Here is an 8,150-nt window from a genome sequence, read left to right on the forward strand (position 1 = left end):
CCGTCCCCACCGAGACACACCGCGGAGGGAGGGTGGGGAGGTCCGTGCAGCTCCGCTTTTTTTTTTTGTTGTTGTTTTTTGGGGTTTGTTTTTGTTTTTGTTTTTTAATCTTGCCACTCTGCTTGTTGCTCACTTCTCTCCCGGAAATTTTGTTTTCTCCTCCCTTTCGGTGGGTGAGGGTGGGATTAAAAGCATCAAAGCCTGAACATGTGACTACGCCAGCACAGGGATGTTCGGAAAGAGGGGAAGGGGAGATGACAAAACACAAAGAAGCGGGGAGGAGGGATGTGAAAGCAGGTTAAGAAGCGAAAGGCGAATTGCCAGAGCCCCAGCAGGACTCCCGGGGCAGAGACCGCGGCGCGGCCGGAGTCCCCGGTTCTTGCTTCGGGGTCCCCGAACACTCCATGGAGAGCAGCGAAGCTCCAGCCCGGTTAGTGCCGCAGGGCCCGGCGGTGCTCCACGGCTGCACAAACCTCCCCAAAGCCTTTCCCTTGCCAGGATTTCAGATGTACTCCAGGCATATCTCAGGGTGTATTTATCGGCTCCTACAGCCACGCCTTTGCGGCACTGCCCTGTCTTGCTCCTTCTGCATGGCTCCCATCCCTACCTAGGTTATTTTCTGGATTCTACCTCTCCTTTGACAGCTGTCCTCATCATGATGCCTTACTTCCTGGAAAGAAAGATCAGTCCCCGCATAAGACAAGTGGAAAGTCAGTGCTTCAGAGCTGCTAGAGACATCAGCTACACCAAAATTTGTACCAGGATATTCAGGATCCAAAAATTGTATCAAACTGAGACAAGGGTGCCTCTGACTTGTTCGTTTCCTCTCTGTTCCATTTCCCTGTTCCTACATGCATACTTTTCAGCCCTGTGACCATAAAAATTATACAAATTGTTTCTATCTACAGTTCTATGAAATATGCCTCACAGAAAGTTTTTTGGTTTGCATTGTAAGGAATTGTAATAGCTCCTTAGTTTTGTGTCTGCAGCTACTGAAGAAGTGAGCGCATATATTTAGGCTAAATTATTTTCAGGCTCTGACATCTCACTTCTAGGAAAAATCAGAAAAAAAAACACAAGAAGAAAAAAAATCCCTTATGCTGTTGCAGTAAAACACTGTTAAGCACAGCTAGAATTTCGCTAGAGCCCAGTCCTGTCATCAGAAGCTTCCAGCATGATGCATGTTTTTGTTTTTAAACATATCAATTTATACTATTCCCTCTAATAAGCATTCTGAACAATGGAACTCAGTTTGCATACCTGTGATCCTTACTTCTTACAACTGGCAAGAGCTGTCCCTCAGATAAGGCTTCTTATTGTGGGGACAATGTGGATGAAGGGGGAAAAAGCTGGAAGAACAGTAATGCTCATAATAATAATAGTACAATCAAGCATCACAACTGGGTTCCTATAGTGACTTGCCCTCCTAAAAAAAGTTGAGGCACACTGGAACGTCCACAGGTTTACCTAGATCCATGTTGCGCTCTGAAAACAATAAGGAAAGACAGCAGAAGAAAGCATAGTTTCTCAAGTGATTTGCTTTCCAAAATCATCCTTTGCTGATCACCTCTGCCTCTTTTTCTACCAGTTTTTAATTGCAGTGATTAATACTCTACCTTCCACTTAAATGTTCTCATGCCCACAAATATTGATGCACTGGCAGCACAATAGAACCTGGAACAGAACAGAGGCAAAAGGGTATCTGAGAGTCTTGGAGGTCAGAAAGACATTACACATTCCTGGGAGGTCCATCAGCATGTTCTTCCCATGATTAGAGTTGCAGAATTTGTGAGAAACAAAAAATAATTTTTTTCCACTTGTGTGTCAATATGTTTATGAGAGTGTTCATTGCGTGACATCAGCAGAAACACATCATCTTGCACCCAGTATTACAATTCAGAGGGGGTTTCAGCCAGCAGAACAATTTGGCAGTAATGAATTCAAAGGAGAGGGACAGGCCTTTTCTTTGGCAATAAGTATTTACGTAACTGTAATTCTGTGAGGAGACCTTCTTTATAGTCGTCTTTGCTCCCACTTAACTCACTTGCCTGTTTTCATGGAACACTTGACTTTTCTTAAACACTATTTCTTTAAAACAGCTTCTGTTAGACCTGAAAGACTGAGAAGGAAAACTCACCAGTGATTTTGGGGCAGTGGCACAATTTAAACAACAGCCTGTCATCCCTGACTACTCATTCTTATTGCAGTGCTGTCTCCTGCTGTGTGCTAGTATAAGGGAGACTGATCTGGCTGAGAAATAAACCTGTTCTTGTGATGGATTATTTCTTATCCAGATCATTTCATCTCTTCAGTTCCCCACACCAAACGCTATGTCAGCACAGCAGGGAGGGTCTGGACAGCAGAGATGCATATTTGGGGACACCATTGCTCATGTAGTAAGCTAACTGCAACCTGAAATGCTCAGAAGAAAGTTACTTCCGAAATGATTCAGCCTGTACAATAACACAACAATACTTTAAAATTAGAATCAGAAAAAAATCATGTGGTGAGAATTGTACCCAAATAGGGGAGGTTCAGCGCAGCCATTCGGATCCAAGTATTTTATGTTGCCAAAGCAGCCTTGCTCTCTGCCGTCCACCATGTAACAGCTCTCACAGCACCGAGCATTTGCGCAAGGGAATGGAGCTAGTATTTTCTTTTGCTTTGCTTGAGATCAGGTACAGCTCCTGCTTTTCATAAACAAGAGTGCTAGAAGCAGGACAAGCTAGCCAGGTGATGCTTGCACAACGTGGAAAGCAAGAGAGCAAAAATCCGTAGTCTCAGGGGCTGCTTAATTGAGAAGCCTGGTTTCGTACAGAGTCGTGTCATTTGTGCCCTGTGCATCACTGCCAAAATAGCCTTAGCTATTTTGTCTCATGTATATGTATATGTATATTGTCTCATGTTCCTTGACACCCCCCCCCCCCAGTAAGCCTACTGCTTTGTGTTTTTACCAGAATGCAAGGGCGTGAAAGTTTTGCATACTCCAGTTGATTTTGAGCTACATGTGCTGATTATCCAGGCAGCAAATCAAACCTACAGGTTGCTGTTCAGTGTATGTTGAAAGCTTTCACTCAGTGGGATGGAGATGTGGGTCTCTGTTCTACAGAAGACTGCATGAGGTAAATAGCAAACATATTCAAGACTTACCTCCTTCAGCCAGGTGCAATTAAATTTGACAAGTGTGTTCAAAATTGATTGGGAACAGGAAGGAAGCTGTGAAAACCCAGGGGAAAAAAAATAAAAAAAAAGAAGACTAATAAAAAAGATTTTGTAAGCCTGGTGTCCTTAGAAAAAAAAAAAAAAGTGATTGCATTCTAGCAGGAGGAATGAATAGTATGCTTAGCACAACATGTTGTACCAGTATGTGTATAACCTGGGCAGCTGTAAAGGCTGTGGCTCTTCCACAAACACTTTAAGAAGCTCTCCAGTGCAATTATAGTATTATTCCTTTACCTTCAGCTACCAGGTGATAATAATTATCTGGTTATTCCTGTATTTGCAGCTGCACAATAGGTATCTTCTCTTTGTTGGTATCTGCTGCTCACTTCAAAAGCTAGCTTTTTTAACTTTTTTATTCCCTTGCTATGTATTTATAGAAAAAAAAAGATCCACAGAGTAAATCAATAAATATTTCCTGCTTACATTCTGCCTTTTAAGAAAGAGCAGACATTTCTTCTGGCTGTTTTGAATAGGAATACAATATTACCAAATACAATATAACCAAATTACATACGGTGGCTTTCTCTGTTTTTCTTTTAGACTTGGTATTGATCACTGGGGACAAAAAGCATTCAAAGTCCTTTGTTGCTTGCTGGAGACACAGTGAGCTCATATGTCAGGACTATTGTGTTTGACTTTAGACAACAGTAGTGAGATGAAATACAGCTCCAAAGGGGATGAATTCGTGCTGGTTTAGCTGTCTAGGGTACATTAATGTTCTCTGAAAAGGCTGAAGTATTTTGATCACCTTTTCCTCCCCGTTGGTGCATTTGGTTATCTATTCAGGAGTAAGCACTCTTCATATATTTCCCAGCCCTCCCCTCTATACAGCCTCCTGTATACAACTGCATTCCAGACTTTTCAGGCTTATACCAATAACTAATTCATGTTGTAGATACATGAATTAGTTATCTCTTCTGCTTAAGCTGCACCCATCTGAGATGACAGAAACACACTTACTGCTAATTGTAGTCCAGTTCTGTTTAGAGAGTTGCACATAGACACACACAGAAAGCTTTTTTGTGCTTCCTTTGCTTCTCTGATCAGATCATTAGGTAGGGCTGTTCACAGCAAAAAAAATGCCACCATGAGCTATCATGGTGATGTGTTAAAATTATGGCAGGATTTCAGAACCACCAAGTGTATTCATACTCAGAGAAATCATTGTACCTTCATCAGTTTAGTTGTATATGCTCTGGTGACCCAACTTCCTACCCGTCTTGCTACAACATTCTGGCTCTTGCAGACTACAAACTGAGTATTTCAAAGAGAGGGACAAAGGTTTTAATTTAGAAATAGAGTCAAGTGGCTCTACAAACTCTCTGTTAAAGTACACTGGCTCTTAGTTACTTGTTCTGTGCTGCAGCGTAGAATAGTTACTTTTTGCAGATCCTAAAAAAGGAAATGGGGGAAAGAGGCAAACCACAAGATTTCCAAATGGAGGGTCTGCCAGGAATTATCCCCCAGGTACTGCTGGGAAGCTTTTAATTTTCCCTTGCAGAATGGAATAAAGTTATTTTGTGTGGTTGCTGGGCACATTTCACTAACAAATTCTGTGTGAGATGTGCAAATTATTAGTAACTTCTCTGCCCTCTAGCGAATTTTAGGTGTGCACTTCTGGAACTAAAGGTCTGCTAATGGCATGAGAGAAATGGCCTGTCTAGCTGGAAAGCTTGGGTTCCACTCATACAAGGTTTTAACCACACAAAGACTCTCAAGGAAAATTGTGTCAGATTACGACTGTTTTAAAACTGATACAAATCTCTAAAGAACAGCATTATTTGAAATTTAATATATTTTAATTCAGTAGTGCTGAGTGGTCTTCATAAGTGAAAGAAAAATAATTTAACCTTTTTTCATTCTACATAATTGTGTCTGTACAGCACGTAACAAAGAGATGAAACAGTTCACTTTTAGTTCATATTTTTAATTCATTCAGATTAATTTTTTTAATGTTTAAGTTCAGAGAAGTCCCAGTAGGATTTATCCCAAGAAGGATAACCTGCTGTAATTACTAGAGCTACTTTGGCTAGAATAAAGAGCTGAATTATTTCTCTAGAATTTATTTTGTAAATTCTGCAATTTTCACTGTGGATGAGTAATGAATATTTTCAGATCAATCTAATTTTCCTTTTCCAATCTCAGTGCAACAGTGTAGAGCTTACTAAACTACAAAGCAAATTTCTGAATAGCAGCTCTTTAAAATTTATGTGCATCTACTGGTATGGATAGTGGACATAGGCTCATTTTGAGGAAACTATAGCGCTGTTTCCAGAATCATCTGCACACAGGAACTCTCCACACACAGCAAATTAAGGGGGTATGCTGCCCAGCAACAAAAATAGAAACAAAACACTCGAGCTCCGCCTCCATTTGCTGGGCTTTTTATTTCTCCTAATCGTTAGTGCAGCTGGGCAGTGAGGCAGCAAGGCAATAGCTAGTAATGCCTGTTGAGACTTCTCAGTCTGGGTTACTCCCTGACTGGAGTCTTTCATTCCTTTTTTCTTTAGATTGCCTGTCTGGATGTTCTGGGTGTCAAGAGAGTGAGCAATAGAGTGACAGAGCATTTCTCTTCTCTGTGGTCTTGACTTTTAATTGAGCTGCTTCCAGTATTTTATCTTTTTGTATCTCCAGGGCTATCTGGTTCTTCAAGCACTTCCAGTGTGAGTGGCGCAGGCAAACAGACTTTGGCTTATTACAGAAGATTATATTTGTGACTTACTGAGCTGTGCAAAAGCTACTGTTGTAACTAGTTAGATCATATGTAAAGCTCATATTTGTCATCCTTGTGGGTTACCAAACAGCAAGGGAAGTAGGTAAGGCATGTTTTACAGACCTCATTATTTCCATAAAATATAACCACTTAATAATCTTTTGCATTCACACCTATATTTTCCATTTAGCTTATAGCATCAAGTGTTTCTCTGCAAGAAGAAGACAATTAGGGAACAAACATGATGAAACAAAAATAAGTGAGAATTTATGTGCAGAATATAAAAGCCACTTAAAACATTACTGTCCAAGTCAGTTCTGGTCAGATGACAATGGAATTTCATTCCCACACTCGGGCAAAATGTGATTTTTATCTCCCTTCCCAGATGAGAGTCCTAAGTATTCTAGTATGTTGTAGGAGGCTCTTAGATGAGCAATAATTAACTAATTTTAGTTTTTTAAAAAAGGAGTGCAATTTCCTTTTACAGTAAAGAACCCACTTTGTGCAAGTACATTGGCTACAGTTCTATGTGTGTTCATTTTCTTTAGTCAGCTTGTCTGCCAAGAAAATTATACCATCTTAAATAATGTAAACAGCAATTGTTGGATAGATCAAAGATGCTGTAGAATGGTATTTTGTGTGATCTGATGTACACACTGTATTGGGTGGATATTATTAGGTAAAGTACCCAGATGTTATTAAATACAGTACCACTGGTGTCCCAAATAACTGTGCACCTAGCACAGCACAGTGGCATCACCTTTTCATTCCATTTCCTGCCCACAGCAACAATATTAGCTACTTCACAACATTTGTAGGAGAAGAACAAAAATTATCCCATTTTTATAGCACATCCTTAGCCACAATGAGGTAAAGACAAAGCCAGGCCAAGAGGATAGGATATTACAACAAACCTTAAAAGAACCAAATTTTGAGCAAGTACTGAAGCTTTGTGCCACAAAGGTCAGATTTCAAAATTAATTTTCTTACTGCTAATCACACTTTGGTAACATTAAAGCGCCTCTTACACAAATCATCCAATAAGAAAGGGAGGTCTTTAAAGATACTAGTGTTTCTATTTTTGCTTCAAAGCACCAATGATCAAAATAGCAGAATTAGAATAATCTTGGCATCTGTAGCCAGTATATGAGGAAACTGAGTTGGGTAGGAAGTTCAGTCTAAGCCCTTCATCCTATTTATTTATTTATTGTACTTGTTTTTCTAAGCAAAGAGCTACATTTGCTCTGAAGCCAAAGACCTGCATACACATGACAGGATCTGGCACTTTTATTTGGAAGTATGTTCCAATAACATCCATTTTACTTTATTTTTTTCTTTCTTTTTTTTTTTTTTTTTTTTTTGCATTTATGAGACTTTCCCTGCCTTCCCTGTCACCTAGTGTGTTCTGATCTAGGTATGTGCAAGCTACCACAGGACACACTAAGGGTTGTGTTTCATACATGCTCTTCTTAGGTAATTGGCACTGGGTTATCTTGAAATAAGTGCTGTGGTTCCAGTTTACAACCTAGCGAATGAAAGGCTGACGAGTTCTGGCACAAAAAGATGCTTTTTCAATGAATTATTATGGCAAGGTCTTTGCTCCATTTAATTATGCGATCTGGTTAGCTCTTTCAGGGCAGTTAGTCTCCTGTGAGTGTTGTGGATACTATTTTGCTTTCCCCATTCCCAGTGGCTGCCTGAAGATGGCATTTTCTAGCTTATTTTCTTAAGCTATCTGCTTCTTGCAAGGCCCAAGTCTTCAGTCCATTTGTCTGACCTATTTCCTTGTGTATGCAACTTGCAATCCTCTTCTCCATCTGCCACTGACAGCATCAGGAACTGACTGGCTGAAGCTCTTTTGTTCCTGTCTTTGGGACAAATCTGTGTTGTGGTATTTCCTCAGCAGACTCCAGAACACATAACCCTTCCGGCAAAAGAGAGGATTTCTCTCTGCCCTCCAGGCCAGAGCCTTTTCTTAGCCATGATCTCAGAGCAAGTTTCACCAACAGCTTTTAGTGAAATCAGCTATCATACCATCTCCTGTATGGCCTTTTCTCTTGGAAGCAGCACAGTTCTGGTGGAAGAAAGATCATCACATCTTGATTGTGCCAAACTTCCAGATTTAACAGATATCTGCCTGCTGCCTGTCTAGACACATTTGAGTGATGTGCAAACAGTTCCCAATGTGGTATCTCAACATCCTGCCTTACTCAAG

Source organism: Pterocles gutturalis, unplaced genomic scaffold (assembly GCF_000699245.1).
Source record: "Pterocles gutturalis isolate BGI_N339 unplaced genomic scaffold, ASM69924v1 scaffold4220, whole genome shotgun sequence".
In the NCBI taxonomy this organism is placed as follows: Eukaryota; Metazoa; Chordata; class Aves; order Pterocliformes; family Pteroclidae; genus Pterocles; species Pterocles gutturalis.